We start from the raw sequence: 23,099 nt of genomic DNA, 5'->3' as shown, positions 1-23,099 counted from the left end.
ATTACAGAAAAAGGGGGAGACCCCTGACGAGTTACTGACCCGGTTATTAAGGGAAAATTCGGCGAGGGGAATGAATGAGACCCAATCATATTGACAGTCAGAGATAAAACACCTTAAATATTGTTCTAGAGACTGATTAGTCCTCTCGGTTTGGCCATTAGTTTCAGGATGGAAGGCAGGGGAGAAGGACAGATCAATCTCCAACTTTTTACAGAAGGCTCTCCAAAACAAAGAAACAAATTGTACCCCTCTGTCAGAAACAATATTGACAGGGAGCCCATGGAGACGCAGGATGTGTTTGACAAACAAGGTAGCTAACGTCTTAGCATTGGGTAGTTTTTTGAGGGGCACAAAGTGGCACATCTTACTGAAGCGGTCTACTACAACCCACACCACCGACTTGCCTTGAGATGGAGGCAAATCGGTGATAAAATCCATGGAGATATGGGTCCAAGGTCTCTGGGGAATGGGCAAAGAATGTAGTAAGCCCGCTGCTCGGGACCTGGGAGTCTTGGACCTAGCACAAACCTCACAAGCGGCGACGTAGGCCTTAACGTCTTTAGGCAACCCAGGCCACCAATAGTTTCTGGCAATGAGGTGCTTGGTACCCAGGAAGCCTGGATGACCAGATAGTGCGGAGTCATGATTTTCCCTAAGTACCCTTAGCCGGAATTGCAGGGGAACAAACAGCTTGTTCTCAGGAAGGTTCCCGGGAGCTGAACCTTGATCAGCAGCAATTTCAGAGACTAAATCAGACTCAATAGAGGAAATGATTATACCTGGAGGCAAAATACAAGCAGGATCTTCCTCTGAAGGAGGGCTGGCCATGAAGCTACGCGACAGTGCATCAGCCTTAATATTTTTAGACCCAGCCCTATAGGTAACCAAAAAATTGAATCTGGTAAAAAATAACGCCCATCGAGCTTGTCTCGGGTTTAGCCTCTGGACCGATTCTAGGAAAACCAGATTCTTGTGGTCGGTAAGGACCGTTACCTGGTGCCTAGCCCCCTCCAGTAAGTGGTGCCACTCTTCAAATGCCCATTTAATGGCTAAGAGTTCGCGGTTGCCAATATCATAGTTACTCTCAGTGGGCGAAAACTTCCTGGAGAAGTAGGCACAGGGACAGAGATGGGTGAGGGACCTGGTACCCTGGGACAAGACAGCCCCCACTCCCACCTCGGACGCGTCAACCTCCACGATAAATGGCTCCATTTGGTTGGGCTGAACCAACACCGGGGCCGAGATAAAGCACTTCTTAAAGGAACAGTGTCATCACAAATTATTTTTTTATATGTTAAAGATGTTAGTGCTTTATTAAAAACGCTTATATTTATTTGTGTGTTTGTGTTTTACTTTTTCTTATTTTTACACATTTTATTCCCTATGGGGGCTGCCATTTTTTGTTCCATTTCTGTATGTGTCGATTAACGACACATACAGACATGGAATACGGCAGCCACAGTCCCATAGGGACTGCGAACGGCTCCCGTCCCATTCACTTCTGTGTACGGCGTCTGTGTGGGAACTGCGCATGCGCCGCTCCCACACAGTCCAATTTGAAATTGGCGCCGTCCGGCGCCATTTTCCTGTGGACCGGAAGTCGCGGCCGGACAGTAATATTACTACTTCCGGTCGCGGCTTCCGGACTTGTGCACTTGGACCAGCGGCAGCAGACGGAGCGGACGGGCCGGAGGGAGCCGCGGCGGCAGGAGCAGGTAAGAGATTTCAATGTATGTTCGTGTTTGTGTGTGTTTACTACTGTATGTAAACCTACTACACTGTGTGTTAGCTCAAAAAATGGCGACACACAGTGTAGGAGGTTACACCGTTCAAACCCCTCGTTTATCCCGGCACTAGCAAGGATAAAGGAGGGGGGGATGCTGAGAGCTCACTAGAGCGAGGGCTTTTTACCCAATTTTGCAATGCTGCAATTTTGGGAATAGCTCCATCTAGTGACCAGAAATGGGAAATATTATAAATTAGAATTAATTTATAATATTTCCTGACTCGTGAAAAAAATAAAAAAAATTTGAACAATGTTTAATCACCCACACACTAAATGTTTCATTAAAAAAAAACAAACATGTTTTTCTGGCAACACATTCCCTTTAAGGACCTCAAAAGCCTGGACAGCCTCAGGAGGCCAGCGGAGGAGATCAGCAGCCTTGCAAGTGAGGTCCGTAAGAGGCTTAGCGATGACTGAGAAGTTAGCAATAAATCTGTAATAATTAGCGAACCCCAAGAAACACTGTAACGCCTTCAGGGAGGCAGGTTGGACCCATTCCGCCACAGCCTGGACCTTGGCGGGGTCCATGCGGAATTCATGAGGAGTGAGGATTTGACCCAAAAATGGTATCTCCTGCACCCCAAACACACATTTTTCGGTCTCCGCAAACAGTTTGTTTTCCCGAAGGACCTGGAGCACCTTTCTGACATGCTCAATGTGGGAGGACCAGTCCTTGGAATACACAAGTATGTCATCAAGGTACACTACAAGAAATACCCCCAGGTAATCTCTTAAAATCTCATTTATGAAATTCAGGAAGACCGTGGGAGCATTACACAACCCAAAGGGCATGACGAGGTATTCGAAATGACCTTCGGGCGTGTTAAACCCAGTCTTCCACTCATCCCCCTCTTTGATGCGGATAAGGTTATACGCCCCCCATAGATCAAACTTAGAGAACCATTGGGCCACCTGAACCTGATTAAAGAGATCAGGAATCAAAGGAAGGGGATACTGGTTCCTTACAGTGACCTTATTCAAGTTACGGTAGTCCATGCATGGCCTAAGACCACCATCCTTCTTCCCTACGAAGAAGAAGCCAGCACCTACCGGAGAAGTAGAGGGGCGAATGTAACCCTTGGCCAGGAATTCCTGGATATACTCTCTCATGGCTTCACGTTCGGGACAAGAGAGATTAAATATCCTACCCTTAGGGAGCTTAGCTCCTGGTACCAAATCGATAGCGCAATCGTATTCTCTATGAGGAGGTAACACTTCGGAGGCCTCCTTAGAGAAAACATCAGCGAAGTCCTGAACAAACTCAGGTAGCATGTTCACCTCCTCAGGGGGAGAAATAGAATTAACAGAAAAACATGATGTCATGCATTCATTACCCGATTTGGTAAGATCCCCAGTATTCCAGTCAAACGTGGGATTATGCAACTGCAACCAGGGAAGGCCTAAAACCAAATCGGACGATGATCCCTGCCTCAACAGTACAGAGCACTGCTCCAAATGCATGGAGCCAACAAGGAGTTCAAAAACAGGGGTATGCTGTGTAAAATAACCATTAGCAAGAGGAGTGGAGTCGATACCCACTACCGGGACAGGTTTAGGCAAATCAATCAAAGGCATAGCTGGAGACACAGCAAATTCCACAGACATGATATTAGCAGACGACCCTGAATCCACGAAGGCACTGCCGGTAGCAGACCTACCACCAAAAGAGACCTGAAAGGGAAGCAAGATTTTATTACGTTTCATATTTACGGGAAATACCTGTGAGCCCAAGTGACCTCCCCGATGATCACTTAGGCGCGGAAGTTTTCCGGCTGCTTATTCTTACGCCTAGGACAGGTGTTCACTTGATGCTTGTCATCCCCACAATAGAAGCAGAGACCATTCTTCCTGCGGAACTCTCTACGTTGTTGGGGGGACACGGAGGCCCCGAGTTGCATAGGTACCTCCGAGTCTTCCGTGGAAGAACGAAGCAACGGAACCTCGGGAGGCATCATGGGGGCTTTAAACGAAAATAGAGCCTAAAACTCTCCCGAAAGGAGAGAAAAGTCTTCCGGTCCCCTGAGAACCGGTCAGGCAACTTGATGTGAGGTTCAAGAGGTGTGGTGAGGGGTACTACCATGGTAGCATCAGGCTGGTTGACCCTCTGAGCCAGGGCCTGGACCTGTAGGGAGAGACCCTGCATTTGCTGAACCAGGGTCTCAAGGGGGTCCATAGTGGTGTGAGGGACCAGGGTAGAGTACGTATATGGGCTTGTGATTATGTAATGACAGGGATAGGGAAACAGACAAGTGAGCCCTAATCTACCCGCCACTCAGTCCCTGCCTACTTGCAATGACCCGCCCTAGGCGACGGGGTACAACTGGGCGACGGTCCCTACACTCAATAAGTGCACGACAGACAAGGAAACACAGAACAAAGGGAAACGGGGCAGTTGCCCACGGCAACACCGTGAGCAACAAGAGTAGTAAACGAGCCGAGTCAAACCAGGAGAGTACGAGGTGCCAAACGTAGAGCAGGAGAGTAGTGAACAAGCCGAGTCAAACCAGGAGTGTACGAGGTACCAAACGCAGAGCAGAAGAGTAGTCAGTAAACTAGGGTCAATACGAAGCAGGGACAAGTAGTTCAAGAAGCTGCAGCAGGGCCAGGAAACCAACAGAGAAGAATCACAAGCAAGGAGGAACAGGAAAGGCAGGTATAAATAGACAGAGGGCGGGAGCTAGCTCCGTCTGGCCAGGCTGTGATAGGCTCTCCCACTCCTAAGCCTGCCATCCTGAGTGGTGGAAGATGGAGTCAGTCTCACAGACATAGAAGCAGGTGCAGACTGATTACCTATGGGCGTGGATACAGAAGCTGTGCTTGGCAGATCCTTAACACTGCTCCTGTAACATGACTAGACTCATACACACTCTGCTCCTGTGATATCACTAGACTCATACACACGCTGCTCCTGTGACATCACTGGACTCATACACACTCTGCTCCTGTGATATAACTAGACTCATACACAGGCTGCTCCTGTGACATCACTACACTCATACACACTCTGCTCCTGTGACATCACTAGACTCATACACACGCTGCTCCTGTGACATCACTAGACTCATACACACTCTGCTCCTGTGATATCACTAGACTCATACACACACTGCTCCTGTGACATCACTACATTCATACACGCTCCTCCTGTGACATCACTACATTCATACACGCTGCTCCTGTGACATCACTAGACTCATACACACTCTGCTCCTGTGATATCACTAGACTCATACACACGCTGCTCCTGTGACATCACTGGACTCATACACACTCTGCTCCTGTGATATCACTAGACTCATACACAGGCTGCTCCTGTGACATCACTACACTCATACACACTCTGCTCCTGTGACATCACTAGACTCATACACACGCTGCTCCTGTGACATCACTAGACTCATACACACTCTGCTCCTGTGATATCACTAGACTCATACACACACTGCTCCTGTGACATCACTACATTCATACACGCTCCTCCTGTGACATCACTACATTCATACATGCTGCTCCTGTGACATCACTAGACTCATACACACTCTGCTCCTGTGATATCACTAGACTCATACACACGCTGCTCCTGTGACATCACTACATTCATACACTCTGCTCCTGTGACATCACTAGACTCATACACACTCTGCTCCTGTGACATCACTAGACTCCCAGTAGTCAATTAGGCCTGGGCTAGCCAGAGACCTTTTTGTAGCACTAATTGTTGATTTTAACTATCAAGCTGTAACTCCATAAGTAAAATCAGTTACATCACAAAAAGTCCCCATGTAGGCCAGGCTTTATTCATCCATTTCCAGGAGGAACAACAGAGGAGCATCACAGCACAGAGTAGATACTCCAGAATTGTTATATCATGAGGAATACAAGTATTTACTAAAACAGACATGTTAGGAGAGGTGACAGTTCCTCTATAAATCCACAGGTGACTTCTACTCTGATTGTAGACGTTCTCTTTCCTTTTCTTCTCCATCTGGGCCAGACCTGCGTGATGACTTCTCCTGATGACCTCAGAGCTTCCTTCCAGACCAGACCCATTAATTAGTACAGAACCCAGACCATAGCCCAAAATTATTTCAGAGCCAGACCAACCCCCTATTAATGCAGATTCTAGTCCAGGGCCCTAAATAAATTCAGACCTTAGACCAGACACCTAAATTCACACTTCGTTTCACACTCCTTCAAATATTTACATCTCCTGACTCCTTTTCTGCGGACACAGTTCTTCCTCGGCTCCGGACGCCACCACACATGGGGTTCTGATACAGGCCAATGTCAGGACGCCATGTGCTTTGGCACCCGGAGCCCAAAAGGAGCTGAACCAGTAGTGGAGGAGGCAGGTGCGAGTAGAGGTGAGTATTAGTTCATATCGGTCGTTACCTATTGGATTAAGTGGCTGTTTAAAAAAAAAAAACAGACAGATTTCTTGCTCACCGCTAGACGGTGGTTTGGCAGCAGTTTCCTTCTTATTGGGTTGTTATGCTGCCCTTTGTATTAAAAAGTACATTTAACGACTTAGCAAGATCTGTTTTATGCAATTGGTGTTAAATAACTGGCCGACCCCTCAGCTTCCACAAAGCACTTGTCTGTCTCATTATATAATTAGGTCTAAGCAGTGGCAGATCCCCATTGGGGCTGGTTAAAGCGGCCGCCCAGGGCCCGAGGCCGCTCAAAGAATAAAAGCATATCGCAATTTTGCCACGTTTTTGCCGCTTTATTAGGCACACCCAGGGGGGGGGGTTCCAGTTGTCCGTAAACCCCTCTGGGACAAGGGCCGGAAAGCCCTTACATATTATATGCGCGGAAACCATTGCTTCCCCGCCATTAGGCGCTTTTTTGTGATGCATCATTGTGCCGCTCGTGTCGCTCTGCTGGAGCAGGCCTGGACATAAGAGACCAGGTCTGCATCGCTGGCGGAGAGCACTGCACTAGCTACAGGGGGAACTGTGGCACTATCTAGGGGGCACTGTGGCACTATCTATAGGGGGAACGATGGCACTATCTATAGGGGACTGTGTGTGGCACTATCTGCAGGTGGCTGTGTGTGGCGCTATCTATAGGGGGCTGTGTGTGGAACTATCTACAGGGGGCTGTGTGTGGCACTATCCACAAGGAGCACTGTGGCACTATCTACAGGGGGCACTGTAACTATCTACAGGGGGCAGTCTGGCACTATTCCACAAAAGTCTTTGTGTAGTACAGGACCAATAGACAAATAGATGTTATCTTTCCCATTGTCAGGAGGGTGTGATACTGTCAGCGATGGTTGGAGACTGTCAGTATGTAGGGACATAGCCCTTTCACAAGGGGAATCATAACACACATTTGTCAATGCACGCACAGAAAGGTAGTATTCACTATAGACACGGCGTGGCAGGACAATGGCGCGGAAGTTTGGGGAACAGCCCAGGTCTTATGGCTTACTTAATCCGCCACTGTGTCTAAGTATTGGTGAGTTCAGCATCCTGAGGTTGTTGTTTTTCCAATCTCCATGCAGTCTTCATTTCTATTTTCTGCAAGTTGTGCTTTCCTGCCCGCCTTCAAATTTATGCAGTTCCTATTGACTCCTGCCTCCCACAGTGCACCCTGGCCCTGGCATGTAGGTTGCTGCCCACAAAGTCCAGTTGTAATGAGGCGTAGTAACGTAACAGTCTGTAACTTGAAAATAAAACAATGCCCCCTGCGCTGGGTATAAATTCATCATTATTAAATAGATTTTTGTATAAAAAGTCATCTATATATCATGTGGAGCAGAATGGGGAAGCAAGGGACAGTCAGCACCCAGGTGATCACATGACCAATACACTAGCATTATCATCGCCATGGTCAAGTGACCATAAAGATCCCCGCAATGGCATTTGCCTTTCGGCGCACGCGTTATTCCTCTGCAGCACCGACATCTCTATGCCCCCCGTTGGTTATAACTAACGTGGCATAGAGATGTTGGCCACAGCTGCAGAGAACCGCGGGCACATATATGTCAGTTGTATTAGTATTATAAGTTAAAAGCTGCATCTGGGCCCAGAGGGGCTCTTTTTAGCCATCAAAGAAAAGTGCCAGGATGTCATCTTGGCACCATGACTTCCTTGACGAATCGCCTTTGCAGAGTTTGCTGCCCAGACATCTTTGGAGGATAGATTTTCCAGCACCCCCACCACCACCACCTATTCCCTACTCCTACTTAAAATTTCCATCCTGATGCCCGTTTAACAGTGACATCTTTCTGCTTCCCCCATTACTGTGCCTGCTGCTACCCCAAGTGCCCACATTACTTTACTTGCTATAAAGTGACTTCAAATACTGTACTTCAAAAATAATGGTCTTATAACTATAGTTATACAAAAATAATACTGCCAAACAGATAGTGCCCCAGATCGTCATAGTGATAAGTAAAAAGTAATAGTGCCCCCTTAGTTGCATCAACAAAGTAACTGTGCTCCTTTTTGTACGCCAACACCGAAATAGTGCCGCAACACCGTAAAAGTGCCACTTTAGTGCACCTTCACAGTAATAATGCTCCCTTACTGCCCCTATACCATAGAAGTGCTCTCTTACTGTCCCTACACAGTAATAGTGCCCCTTAGTAGCCCCCACTTAGGTCAAAGGCCCCCCTTACTAAAAGGGCCATCTTAGTGCCCTTCACACATTAATAGTGCCCCATACAGTAATAGTACAACACAGTAAAAGTGCACCTGTAGTGTCTCTGCACTCGGCTAGTAATAGTTCCACCTAAGTGAGCCCTCACAAAGTAATAAGTGACCAGAAAACAATAATAAAATTAATACTCACCTAACCCTGTTCATACCATAAATGGGGCAGCTCAGGCTACAGGTCTCTTCCAGCCTGTAGCCTGCGCTGTCATCAACACAGCATAGGCAGGCACGATGATGTCACTGCATCTTGCTGGCCTGCGCCAAGGTCCTAGTTTCTTGAAGGCCACAGGCGTGAAGCAATCATCGGCCAATGAGTGTGAATGGTGGGGCAGGAAACCTGTTACAACACTTTCTCACGCAATTGGACCTGCGTCTTAAGGAGGAGAGATCCAGGTTGGCTTCCAAACAGGGGGAAACCAGCTAAATTCCACCTATGGGCAGGAAGTAGGGGGCCTCTTTTAAGGCTGCTCTGTCAGCCAAGAAAAAATGACATCCCTGATACCAACACATGATGGCTCCAGCAAATCACTGGCTGCAGTGATCATGTCAGTATGTATGGCAAGTGATTTGTAGTTACTAGTATGACATGTCATCGCTTCAGCAAGGTAAATACAGACCGGCAGACGACAAATGGACTGGTTGTCACGTCCATCTCTCCCGCTCCCTGCCACCACCGTATACTTACTTCGCCACTGTGTCTTCTGGCTCCTAGCTGGCATGGCGTCCCTCACTATGGTCTGATTGCCGCCTACAACGCCACTGTTCTCCTCCTGCATCTCAGCCCCTTCCTCTACCCAGATTTTCGAGGCTATAAAAGGGCACCACCCACACCACTATCTTGCCTGAGCAATTAGGTTCATCCTTATTTACTAGTGATACCCTGCATACTTTGTTGGCTGTACCTCAGCTTGTACCTTCGGCTATCCTTGCATGCTGCCTGCCTTGACACTTTTCTCTACAAAACGTGGGTGCCCGCCTGCTGCCTACACTGACTTTTGCCATACCTGACATTGCATGCCATCTGCTGTTTCTGTACCACACCTGTTTATGTCCTCCTTTGCCAGGGGAGACTACTCCAGGAGTTTCGACCTGGGATTTCCCATCAGATACAAGATCCCTGTATAGGGGTTAAAGGGTTTAGTCCCACATAAAATCCCTCGGTGAAACAGTTTCACTATCCACAGTCCCCATGACAATAGGTGATATGTACTGGGTGATTTGTAAACTGGAAGATATGTTTAAAGGGAATATGTTGCCAGAAAAACATGTTGTTTTTTTAAAAATTAAACATTTAGTGTGTGGGTGATTAAACATTGTTCAAATTTTTTTTATTTTTTTCACGAGTCAGGAAATAGTCAGGAAATATTATAAATTAATTCTAATTTATAATACTACCCATTTTTGGTCACTAGATGGAGCTATTCCCAAAATTGCAGCATTGCAACATTGGGTTAAAAGCCCTCGCTCTAGTGAGCTCTCAGCATCCCCCCCTCCTTTATCCTGGCTAGTGCCGGGATAAACGAGGGGTTTGAACGGTGTAACCTCCTACACTGTGTGTCGCCATTTTTTGAGCTAACACACAGTGTAGTAGGTTTACATACAGTAGTAAACACACACAAACACGAACATACATTGAAATCTCTTACCTGCTCCTGCCGCCGCGGCTCCCTCCGGCCCGTCCGCTCCGTTTGCTGCCGCTGGTCCAAGTGCACAAATCAGGAAGCCGCGACCGGAAGTAGTAATATTACTGTCCGGCCGCGACTTCCGGTCCACAGGAAAATGGCGCCGGACGGCGCCAATTTCGAATTGGACTGTGTGGGAGCGGCGCATGCGCAGTTCCCACACAGACGCCGTACACTGAAGTCAATGGGACGGGAGCCGTTCGCAGTCCCTATGGGACTGTGGCTGCCGTATTCCATGTCTGTATGTGTCGTTAATCGACACAGACAGAAATGGAACAAAAAATGGCAGCCCCCATAGGGAAGAAAAAGTGTAAAAATAAGAAAAAGTAAAACACAAACACACAAATGAATATAAACGTTTTTAATAAAGCACTAACATCTTTAACATATAAAAAAATAATTTGTGATGACACTGTTCCTTTAATGGATGATATGTATATTGGAGGATATGTATACTGGGTGATATGAATACTAGATAATATATATACTGGAGGATATGTATACTATGTGATATATATACTGGGTGATATTTATACTGGGTGATATGTATAAAGGATTATTTGTTTACTGGGTGATATGTATACAGGATGCTATGTATACTGGATAATATATATACTGGGGGATCGCTATACTTGTTGATATGTATACTGGGTGATATGTATACTGGATGATATGTATACTGGATAGACTATACACTGAAGGATATGTATACTGTATTATATATATACTTGATATGTTTACTGGATGATATGTATACTGGATAGACCATATACTGGAGGATATGTATACTGTATTATATGTATACTGGGTGATATGTATACTGCATGATATGTACACTGGATGATATACTGGGTGATTTTTTTTATACTGGATGATATGTTTAATGAATGATATGTGTATTGGAGGATATGTATACTGGGTGATATGTATACTGGATGATATGTATACTATATAGACTATATACTGGAGGATATGTATACTAGGTGATATGCATACTATGTGATATGTATACTGTATTATATGTATACTGGATGATATGTATATTGGGTGATATGTATACTGTATTATATGTATACTGGGCGATATGTATACTGGATGATATGTATACTGGATAATATATATACTTGAGGATGTCAAAAGGAGAAAGTGGCAACGTGACAGTGACTACTACAGAAAGGACAGAATATATAACTGGAACGACAATCCATTTGGAAGAAGTAGTGGTCAGTCTTTTGATATCAGAATGCGAAGGAGACAACAAGAACCAACTCAACAGAGAAGAGATACACCATCTTCTTCCTCTTTTTTAGGGATTCCCATATTGGAAAGAAACCCACCAGGAGGGGTGGTAGGAGATACCATCGCACACAAAGGAACAAGAAACCAGAGGTCACATCCTTCAGTGACGCGGGGAGCGATACACAACAAGAGGACCTAATTCTCAATATTTCTTCTAGAACACTGACCACTACAGAAAAATCAGTTCTTAACAAAGGGCTTTCTTTTTGTCCGTCTTCACATACGGACTGCATTCAGTTGGACAATGATCTATATAATTTTTTTTCGGTCAATCAGGTTGAAATGTTGGTTCACTGAGCACGAACCAGCAAGGAAGGTGAGAACTTCACAAATTTGTTTGGAAGATGTCAAGCTATATAATAAGAGTAATTTTTTGCCAGCTAATAACATCCCGGTATTAGATGCATTTATATCTATAGTAAAGAGAGACATTGAACAACTGAAAATGTCTCCATGTGTCCCGCCTTCAGACATCCGAATATGACTGGGGATGAGATACATGCTTTAAAAGCTCTGATCCATGATGACCGCATCACAATTAAACCCGCGGACAAGGGTGGTGCTGGGGTCATCATGGATCCGACCATGTATGAAAAAGAAGTATGGAGACAACTGCATGACACAGCAGTTTATAATAAACTTACCTCTGACCCAAAATTTAAGATAAGACGAATCCAAAATATTGTTATTAAGGCCTTACAAGGTGGTATTATAGATGGAAAAACATACAAATATTTAATTATTGACAACCTAAGAACACCAGTACTGTATATAGTACCAAAAGTACATAAATCATTAACTGACCCCACCCGGACGACCGATTGTCTCCGGTACTGACTCAATCTTCAGCCATATGGCAGTATTTTTGGATAGAATACTTAGAGAGTTCTCTACAAGTGCTTTCTCTTATATACAAGACACCTCTGACTTCTTGAATAAATCTAGTTGAGATACAACAAGGCCAGAATATTACGTTAGCATCCTTTGATGTTACAAGTTTATATACGTTCATAGAACACCACAGAGGTCTGAAAGTTACTGCCAAATATCTCTCAGAATCTAAATTTTCAATAGGGGCTAAACAATTCTTCTTAGATTTACTAGACTTTATATTGACAGACAATTACTTTCTTTTTCGAGATGACTACTTCATACAAATCCAGGGAACAGCCATGGGGTCAAATGTGGCCCCAACATATGCTAATATGTATATGCGACATTTGGAGGAGACGTTTGTCTATGTTTCCCACCTCTACAGTCAAGTACTGAGGTGGTGGAGATACATAGACGACGTCTTCCTCATCTGGAAGGGCAGTAGTAGGGAACTGCAGTTATTCCATTCATTTCTCAACACAATTGACCCTACTGTAAAATTCATCCAAAGTCTATGGTCAAAAGTCTACCAATAAGTCAATATATACGGGCAAAGAGAATCACTAGCAGAGAAGATAAAACAAAAGAGACACTCCTCCACATGTAAAATAAGTTCAGGCATAGAAGCTATCCAGTTTCTTCTCTTAAACAAAGAGAAACTGAAGACAAGATCAGTAAAGATACACTACTGACTGCTAAAAATCGTATTGCTAAACCTGCCCGTATACCATTAGTCACTACATATGCAGAACATAGCCACTCTAATAATAAGATCATCCTTAACCCCTTCCCTCTGCAGCCATTTTTCGGATTTTCACTTTTGTTTTTTCCTCCCCACATTCCAAAAGCCATAACCCTTTTATTTTTCCATCAATATTGCCGTATGAGGGCTTGTTTTTTGCGGGACGAGTTGTAGATTTTCACAGCACCATTTTTTGTACCATATAATGTAGTGGGAAATCAGAAAAAATATATATGTGGGGTGGAATAGGAAAAAAACAGCGATTCCTCAACTGTTGGGTGGTTTTGTTTTTATGGCATTCACCGTACGGTAAAAACGGCATGTTAACATTATTCTGCGGGTCAATACGATTACAGCGATACCAAATTTATATAGTTTACTTTATGTTTTACTACTTTTACAAGGAAAAAACTGTCATTTTTATTTTTCTGTCGATTTAGCCGTGTGAGGGCTTATTTTTTGCGGGGCGAGCTGCAGTTTATATTTGTACCATTTTGGGGTATGTGAGACTTTTTGATCACTTTTTATTTCCTTTTTTGTGGGAGAAGAAGGGACCAAAAAACAGCAATTCTGATGTTTTTAATTTTTTTATTTTTTACGGCGTTCACCGTGCATATTAAATAATGATATATTGTAATAGTTCAGACTTTTACGGACGTGTCGATACCAGTTATGTTAGCTTTTTATTTTTTTTACATTGTGCTTGAGGGAAAAGTTTTGTTTTTTTTTGTTAAAAAAACTTTATTTTACTGTTTTTTACTTTTTTTACTTGTCCCTCTAGGGGACTTTAACCAGCGATCGTTAGATCGCTTGCACGATATACTGAAATACTAATGTATTGCAGTATATCGCGATTCTGACAGTCTCCGCAGGCAGGGCTTCATAGGAGTACAAAAATTGGGGACCTGGGGGAGTTCGTCAGGCCCCCAGGCAGCCATGCCAACCAACAGCTCCCCCCGATCTCGCCGCGGGGGGGGGGGGGCATTGGGACGTTACAGGCGGTATCTATTTAGTAATTTAAATGCCGCGTTCGCTATTGAACGCGGCATTTAACGGGTTAAACAAGCGGGATCGCGCTCAAACGGGATCCCGGTCGTTACCCGGAAGTGTCGGCTGTAACACAGAGCCAACACACTCGCTCAGTCCGTGAGCCCGCTCCATATTCCCCCACCCGGCGTGCGCCATATATATACGGCGGACGTCGGGAAGGGGTTAAACAGTGGCCAATGTTACAAAACTGTCTATCACATATTAACTGAGATCAATAGAGTCCCCCTGTTCTCATACCGAAGATCACCAAACTTACAAGATAGATTGGTAAAATCAGACATTGGCACAGGCAAAACAGACTTATCTCACAAAGAAAAATACTGGCTGCTACCCCTGCTTGAATTGCATCAATTGCATCAGATCACGTTGTTTATGTATTGGAATGTCCGTGTCACCTCTTATATGTGGGAGAGACCTCACTTGAATTTAAGATAAGATTGAACCAGCATCGATATAGTATCCGCAAGAAACGTCTGGACCTTCCAGTGTCCAAACACAATGCGGAGGCAGGACACTCAGAGAAGGAGCTATCAGTCTATCTGGTAGATCATGTCCCCAGGCCACGTAGAGGGGGCAATCTAATCAAACTTTTAAAATATAGGGAACTGCAGTGGATCCAGAGGCTACATACGTTAAAACCACATGGATTAAATGTTGATTTTATTACACATGGCATCTATTAGGACTCAACTTTCCCTCGGGTCAGGATAGGCTGACATACGTTCTCCTTGTATGCAAATTAGTGTACAATTATAATTGTTATAACATCAATATTATCTTTTTCAGATAACTTCAACATGAGCCTAACAAGTTCTACCCATATAGACTTTGGACCCGTTGGTGTTATGTGACAAATATATCTATACTGCTAATACAGCTACCGGTATATAAATGTATCCATAAATATTATATCTATGTACCATATCCTAATGGGATGACCAAACACTATTTTTTGTGTACTATAAAAAAGTTTTTTTATGAGATAGATCAATTAAGCTCCTATACACACTGATGCGATCCTCGAGCGTTTTTTTTACGTCACTTTCTTTACTTCATAGGTTATACACACATGATACATATGGCTTAGCAATACATGCAACACTTCTTTATAAATGACTATACCATGACATAGTGACAGATGTAGTATAGTATGACAACAATTTATTCCTAATTAGATTATTCTTCAAAAAAGGTGTTATACAGTTATAAAACTCCAGAGCCAGTCGAAAAACTAGTTTTAGATTACATACAATAATTGATAATAGTGGTTTGTATAACCATCCTCCATGTTAAATCATGATATGGTGCTTAAATGAACATATGTAAATATAAATGTCACGGCACGGGATGTGGACCCACTGGGCCGTACCGCGTAGCGGGGTAGCAGCTGGCCAACAAGGTACAAAACAATGTCTATAGTTTGGAACAGGTACCTGAGGCAATGTAGACAGTAGCGGAAGCAGGACTTGACTTTCACAGCAGGTGGCACTGTGGGTGCAGCGGAAGGCACGACTTGACTTTCTCAGCAGGTAACACCGTGGATGCAGCAGAAGACTGAACTTGACTTTCACTGTAGATACGATAGCACGAGATAAAGGCAGCAGGAACGGGTAACACTGGGAACTGGAAAACACTGAGAAACTATTTGCAAGACAAACTTAGGTATACAACTCTCAGGCAAGGAACCAGTGGGCAGAGTCCATTTTTATAGTCCAGCAGCCATTTGGGCTAATAATTGATGGGTGACAGCTGCACGCGTACTGGCCCTCTAAGGCCGTGCACGCGCGGGCGCGCGCACCATGTGGGAATTAGTCCGAGGACCCGGAAGTGAGTGCCGGTGTCTCCCTGGAGGGAGCTGACGCCGTGAAGAGAGATGTCCGGGGCCGTCAAGGGGTAAGTCTGAACGACGACCCACGGCCATAGACGTTACAGTATCCCCCCTCTTACGCCCCCTCCTCTTGGGAAAGCGGGAAAGAAATTTCTTCACGAGGACAGGAGCATCGATGTTCTCCTCTGGCTCCCAAGACCTCTCCTCTGGACCAAATCCCATCCAATCCACCAAATAAAACGTCCTTCCTCCTTTCTTGGTGGCCAGGATCTCCCTCACTTCGAAAGTTCCAGATGAACCGCCAGGAACCACTGCGGAACTAGGAGTCCTGGAGTAGTGGTTCAAGACCACGGGTTTTAGCAAGGAGACGTGGAAGGAGTTAGGGATCTTGACGGTAGGAGGCAGTCGAAGCTTGTACGACACAGGATTGATCTGTAGTAGAATCTCGAAGGGTCCAAGGAACCTGGGAGCAAACTTGCAAGATGGCACCCTCAGCCGGATATTCCCGGAAGACAGCCAGACCTTTGTACCTGGAAAAAACTGGGAAGGTTCTCGTCTTCTAGTGTCTGCTTTTCTCTTCACGCGGTCCACCGCCAGCAGAATAGAAGATCGTGTCTGCTGCCATATCTGCAGAAAGTTCCTGAAGGTAGAGTCGGATGCAGGCACCTGGACATAGTAGAGCCAGGCAGGGGTATTCGAGGATGTTGGCCGTAGACTATGAAGAATGGGCTGGAGGTGGTGGTATGGTTATTATAAGAGAACTCCGCCCATGGGAGCAGCTGCACCCAGTCATCATGTCGTCTGGAGACAAAGTGCTACAGATAGTTCTCCATAATTTGGTTAACCCTTTCAACTTGTTCATTGGACTGAGGATGGTAAGCTAAGGAGAAGTACAACTTTACACCGAGTAGGCCGCAGAGTGCTCTCCAGAACTTTGAGGTGAACTGGACCCCTCGATCCGAGACAATATGTAGGAGTGCAGACGGAAGATGTGTTGCATGAAGAGATCAGCCAGTCGAGCAGCAGAAGGCAGGCCAGTCAGAGGAACAAAATGAGCCATTTTAGAAAAACGATCCACCACCATCCAGATCACACTGCATCCCGCAGAGAGAGGCAGATCTGTGACAAAGTCCATAGCAATATGCCGCCAGGGGGCATCGGGCACAGGCAGTGGTTGAAGCAGACTGACTGGTCTGGAGTGGGAACGTTTGTTTGCTGCACACACCGTACAGGAGGAGACAAAGTCCATGATGTCTTTGGGTAGTGTGGGCCACCAGAACTGACGGGCAATTAGGTCTCGGTTCTTACGTGAACCCGCGTGACCTGCCAGCTTGGAACTGTGACCCCAGCGAAGGATTCTTCCTCTGTCTGCCAGACGTCCAAAAGTTTTTCCCGGAGGAATGCAGGAAGGATCGATAATATTCTGTGGGGACTCCACATTGTCCTCTGTCTCCAATGACCTAGACAAGGCATCGGCCCTCACATTCTTGTCGGCAGGTCGGTAGTGGAGTTCGAACCGGAACCGTGCAAAAAACAATGACCACCTGGCTTGACGAGGATTCAGGCATTGAGGATAGGATGAGCCGCGCCTTCCAGTAGGTGTCTCCACTCTTGCAGGGCCAGCTTGATGGCCAGTAACTCCCGATCTCCAATCGAGTAGTTGCGCTCTGTGGAAGAAAGCAGCTTGGAGTAGTAACCACATACCACCGTCTTGCCTTTCGAACCTCTCTGGAACAATAGTGCACCAGCATCAACAGAGGAGGCGTCCACCTCTAATGAAAACTAGAGACACATCAGGGTGATGAAGAATAGAGGCTGACGTGAAGGCCTTTTTTAAGGTTTTAAATGCGACTTCTGCCTCTGGAGTCAATACCTTGGCCTTCATACCCTTTTCAGTGAGGGTGGAGATGGGGGCTGTCAAAGAAGAGAAGTTGGGAATGAACAGTCTGTAGAAGTTGGCGAATCCCAGGAAGCGTTGTATGGCCCTTAAACCTTGAGGACGTGGCCACTCCAGGACACCCTTGACCTTTTCAGGGTCCATCTTGAGACCCTGATCAGAGATGATATAGCCCAGGAAGGGTAGAGACTTCTCTTGGAACACGCACTTCTCTAACTTGGCGTAAAGATGATTCTCCCTTAATCTAAGCAACACCTGGTGGACATGGCCCTGATGAGTCACAAGATCTGGGGAAAAAATCAAGATATCATCGAGATACACCACAACACAGACATAGAGGAGATCACGAAAAACGCAATTCACAAATTCTTGAAATACTGCGGGAGCGTTACACAGGCCGAAGGGCATGACCAAATATTCGTAGTGTCCATCATGTGTGTTAAATGCAGTCTTCCACTTGTCACCCTGATGGATCCGGATTAGATTATAAGCCCCCCGCAGGTCAAGCTTGCAGAAAATTGTCGCCCCCTCTATACGATCAAAGAGTTCCGAAATCAACGGCAAAGGGTACCTGTTCATCACTGTGATCTGCTTGAGGCCTTGGTAGTCAATGCAGGGTCGAAGGGATCCATCCTTCTTTTTGACAAAGAAAAACCCGGCTCCGGCCGGGGATGAAGACTTTTGTATGAAGCCCCTCTCCAGATTCTCCTTAATGTAGGACTACATAGACTGGGTCTCTGGCAAGGAGAGAGGGTATACTCTACCACGAGGAGGGGACGAGTCAATAGGACAATCGTATTCTCGATGTGGGGACAATGTCTCTGCCTCCTTTTTGTTGAAGACATCAGCGAACTGAGAGTAAGAAGGAGGCAGCCCTGCCAATGACTGATGCGGAGAAGGCTGGGATGGATGGACATGCCTCAGACAGCGGTCGAGAGACTTGGGGCCCCACTGGAGAACCTCTCTGCAGGTTCCAATCCAGGACTGGGGCGTGAAGACAGAGCTAAGGCAAACCCAGCAGCACGGGGTTGACGGCCTTGGACAGGACATACAGGGAGATGAGCTCAGAATGAAGAGCTCCCACTTGAAGTCTTAATGGCTTGGTCACAGACAATACTGGGTCAGGCAAAGGCAGTCCATCTACCGAGGCAACGATCAACGATCTCTCCAGCAAAACAGTAGGCAATTGAAGAAGATCCACAAGGTCTTGGCAGATGAAATTGGCTGCGGAGTCCAGGTAGGCAGAGACTGGATGAGGTCTCTCGCCAGCGACGATGGTCACAGGAATTAACAGCTTGGACGAGAGTTCTCTTTTAAGTGCAGTAGCGCCCAGTGTTGTCTCTCCAACCAATACCAGGCATTGGGGTTTCTTAGGCCTCTGGGGACACAGAAGCACGACATGGCCAGCGAGACCGCAATACAGACCAGCGCCTGCGCTGTTTTTCTTGAACAAACAGTTTAAAGGGAAGGTATCACAGAATTATTTTTTTTATATAATATTGCTTTTAGTATGATATTAAAATAAATTTTATTTATTTGTGTTCTTGTGTGTTGTACTTTCTACTTTTTTCTTACTTTTACTTCTCTATGGGGGCTGCCATTTTTTTTTTCATCTCTGTATGTGTCGATTAAGGACACATACAGAGATGGAATACAGCACATACATCCCCATAGAGAATGCGAACTGGAGCCACTCCATTCACTATAGTGTACGCCGTCTGTGTGGGAACGGCGCATGCGCCACTCCCACACAGACCAAAAGGAAGGTCTTTGGCAGAGCGAAATCCGGCGCCATTTTCATGTGGACCGGAAGCCGCGGCCGGACAGTAAGCTGACGACTTCCTGTTCAAGGCAGCGAAGACGCAAGGTATAGAATCGGAGGCGGCAGCGGTGGCAGGAGCAGGTAAGTTATGTTTGTGTATGTGATGTGTGTATTATGTTCATGTATGTTCGTGTTATACTATCTGATTACCACTGTATCTAATCCTCCGACACTGTGTATTCGCTCAGAAAATGGCGGCACACAGTGTAGGGGGTTTGAAGATTCAACCCCCTCCTTCTCCTGGCACTAGCCAGAATAAGTGAGGACACTAGAGCGAGTATGTCTACCCCAAATTTGCAGAATAAAGCAATGAGGTTGCTTTACCACATGCCAATGCTGCAATTTTGGGAATTGCTTTCTCTAAGACCAGCACTGGGAAATGTTATAAATGAGAATCTAATTTATAATATTTCCTGACTTGTGAAAAATTTTTAAAAATTAAAACAATTTGTAATCACTTATATACTAACTGTTTAACTGGAAAAAAAAATTCTAGCGACACATTCCCTTTAAAGAGGCTCTGTCACCAGATTATAAGTGGCCTATATTGTACATGATGTGATCGGTGCTGTAATGTAGATAACGGCAGTGGTTTTTATTTTGAAAAACGATCATTTTTGACCAAGTTCTAAACAATTTTAGATTTATGCTAATTAGTTTCTTAATAGACAACTGGGCGTGTTTTTACTTTTTTTACTTAACTTGGTCAAAAATGATCGTTTTTCAAAATAAAAACCACTGTTGTTATCTACATTACAGCGCCGATCATATTATGTAGCAGATAGGGCACTTATAATGTGGTGACAGAGCCTCTTTAAGCCGATCCACCTGCATCGGAACCTCTGGCGCAGCAGAAGAACAAGACAAGAGGGGTTGCTGGAAGATGGGCGCCAGTCTAGGAAGCCGTTTCTCCTGTAGAATCTCTTGAGATCTCTCTCTGAGCCTTATGTCCACACGGGTAGCCAGTAGAATCAGGTCATCCAGGGCAGCTGAGAGATCTCGAGCAGCCAGTTCGTCCTTGATCTCAGGCGATAGGCCATGCCAGAAGGATGCTACCAAGGCCTCATTGTTCCAGGACAATTCTCCTGCCACAGTCCGGAACTGGATGGTGTATTCGCCCACGGAGGCGTCCTCCTGACGCAGGTTCAAGATAAACAGTGCTTAAATTAAGTGTAAATCGCATTTCCTTTTCCAAGATGGCCGACAGCGGCTACAGGTGGCGAATGCGCGGACCTATGTGATGTCACAGACATGCGCAGTTGAATTCCCAGGACGCCGAAAGTCAACACACGAAAACGGATCCAGAGTGTAACGGTATTGTTTTTAATTATTCACACATGTAAATGCTTAATCGTGTAAACACTTATCAAGCACTTTATGCACTTTATTCTTGTACTAAGAAACGTTTTTAATCACTAAAATGTAAAATAATCACTGCTGATATGATTCATATCTTGTAACACGATGTTAATGTAATGAATCTACTATTGTTTGGATATTTGTATTAATCACATGTTAATGGGACAATGTGTTTGGTCCCCATATATACCATTGCTGTGTACACTATCAGTATGCTTGAAAAAGGCTCATCATATAGGGCCGAAACGTTGCACAAGGGCAAATACAAAACCCATTTTACACTTTTGAATCGGAGTGCTGTCTACTTTTGGATATATTGGAAACTTTGGAACCAAGGATCGGGGTCCTAAGGCTTGCACCCACCTGTTATTAAAGCTGGTGCTACTGGGCGGTGGACTCTATACTGGAGGATAGCTATACTGGTTGATATATACACCAGCAGTGGCGGACACAGACTGCAAAAGGCCCCTGTGCAGATAATGTGCCAGGGCCCCCCCGCCCCCCCCCCCAATACCGACAAAGTTACCTAAACATATATATGCATATAAAAATAAACCTTACTAATAAAAATTATGAAGGAAGATTTATATTGTACATTTTATTACCAGTTTAGAACACAAGTAACACATTTTTTTCCGGGTTAAATTCTTATCTAAACTAAGTCCCTAAATGTGGGCAAAGAAAATGAAAAACCTATACTCACCTCCTCCGGCGCCTCCGTTCCCCCTCCGCAGCCCCTATCCCTTTCTGTGTTTACAAAGCTGCTGTGGTGACGCGCGGTCGATGGCACATGACCGCTGCAGCCAATCAATGCCCTCAACAGCGATTTGCTGTGGAACTACTGTCCTCAGCAGCACACCAATGAGGAGTTATTGGCAGCAGCGGTCACGTGCCATCGGCAGCGCGTCACCAGTGCAGCCTTGTACACTTGTAACACAGACCGAGACAGGAGGATGGGGGCTGCGGCGGGTGACGGGCCTCTGTCTCAGTCCTCAGCATCGCGCAGCTGAGAACTGAGTCGGCCAGCAGAGGAACGGGCCCCCTTCCCACGCGGGGCCCTTGTGCAGCTGCACCGGCTGCACATGCGGTATGTCCGCCCCTGTACACCAGATAAAATGTATACTGGATGATCTGTATGATGGATAATTGGTATATTGGATGATATTTATTCTGGATGAAACGTATACTGAATATTATGGATAATGGGTTATATGTATACCGGGATATATGTATACTGAATGTTATGTATGATGGGTTATATGTATACTGGGTGATATGTATACCGGGATATATGTATACTGGATGTTATGTATTCTGGGTGATATTTATACTGGATGATATATATACTGGGTGATAAGTATCCTGGATGATCTGTATCCTGAGAGTTATGTATAATGGGTGAAATATATATATATATATATATATATATATATATACTGGGTGATATGTATACTGGGTGATATGTAAACTGGCTGATATGTAAACTGGCTGATAGGTATACTGAATTATATGTATACTGGGTGATCTGTATGATGGATAATTGGTATACTGGATGATATTTATCCTGGATGAAACGTATACTGAATATTATGGATAATGGGTGATATGTTTACTGGATGATATGTATATTGAATGTTATGTATACTGGATGATATGTATACTGAATGTTATGTATGATGGGTTATATGTATACTGGGTGATGTGTATACCGGGATATATGTATACTGGATGTTATGTATTCTGGGTGATATATATACTGGATGATCTGTATACTGGATGATATGTATCCTGAGAGTTATGTATAATGGGTGAAATATATATATATATATACTGGGGGATATGTAAACTGGCTGATAGGTATACTGGATTATATGTATACTGGGTGATATGTATACTGGATTATATGTATACTGGGTGATGTGTATACTGGATTATATGTATACTGGGTGATATGTATACTGGGTGATATGTATACTGGGTGATATGTATACTGGGTGATATGTATACTGGATTATATGTATACTGGGTGATATGTATACTGGGTGATATGTATACTGGGTGATATGTATACTGGATTATATGTATACTGGATTATA

This window comes from Rhinoderma darwinii, chromosome 1, assembly GCF_050947455.1.
Source record: "Rhinoderma darwinii isolate aRhiDar2 chromosome 1, aRhiDar2.hap1, whole genome shotgun sequence".
NCBI lineage: Eukaryota > Metazoa > Chordata > Amphibia > Anura > Rhinodermatidae > Rhinoderma > Rhinoderma darwinii.
The sequence above is the reverse complement of the archived record's forward strand: the minus strand, read 5'-3'. Positions refer to the sequence as shown.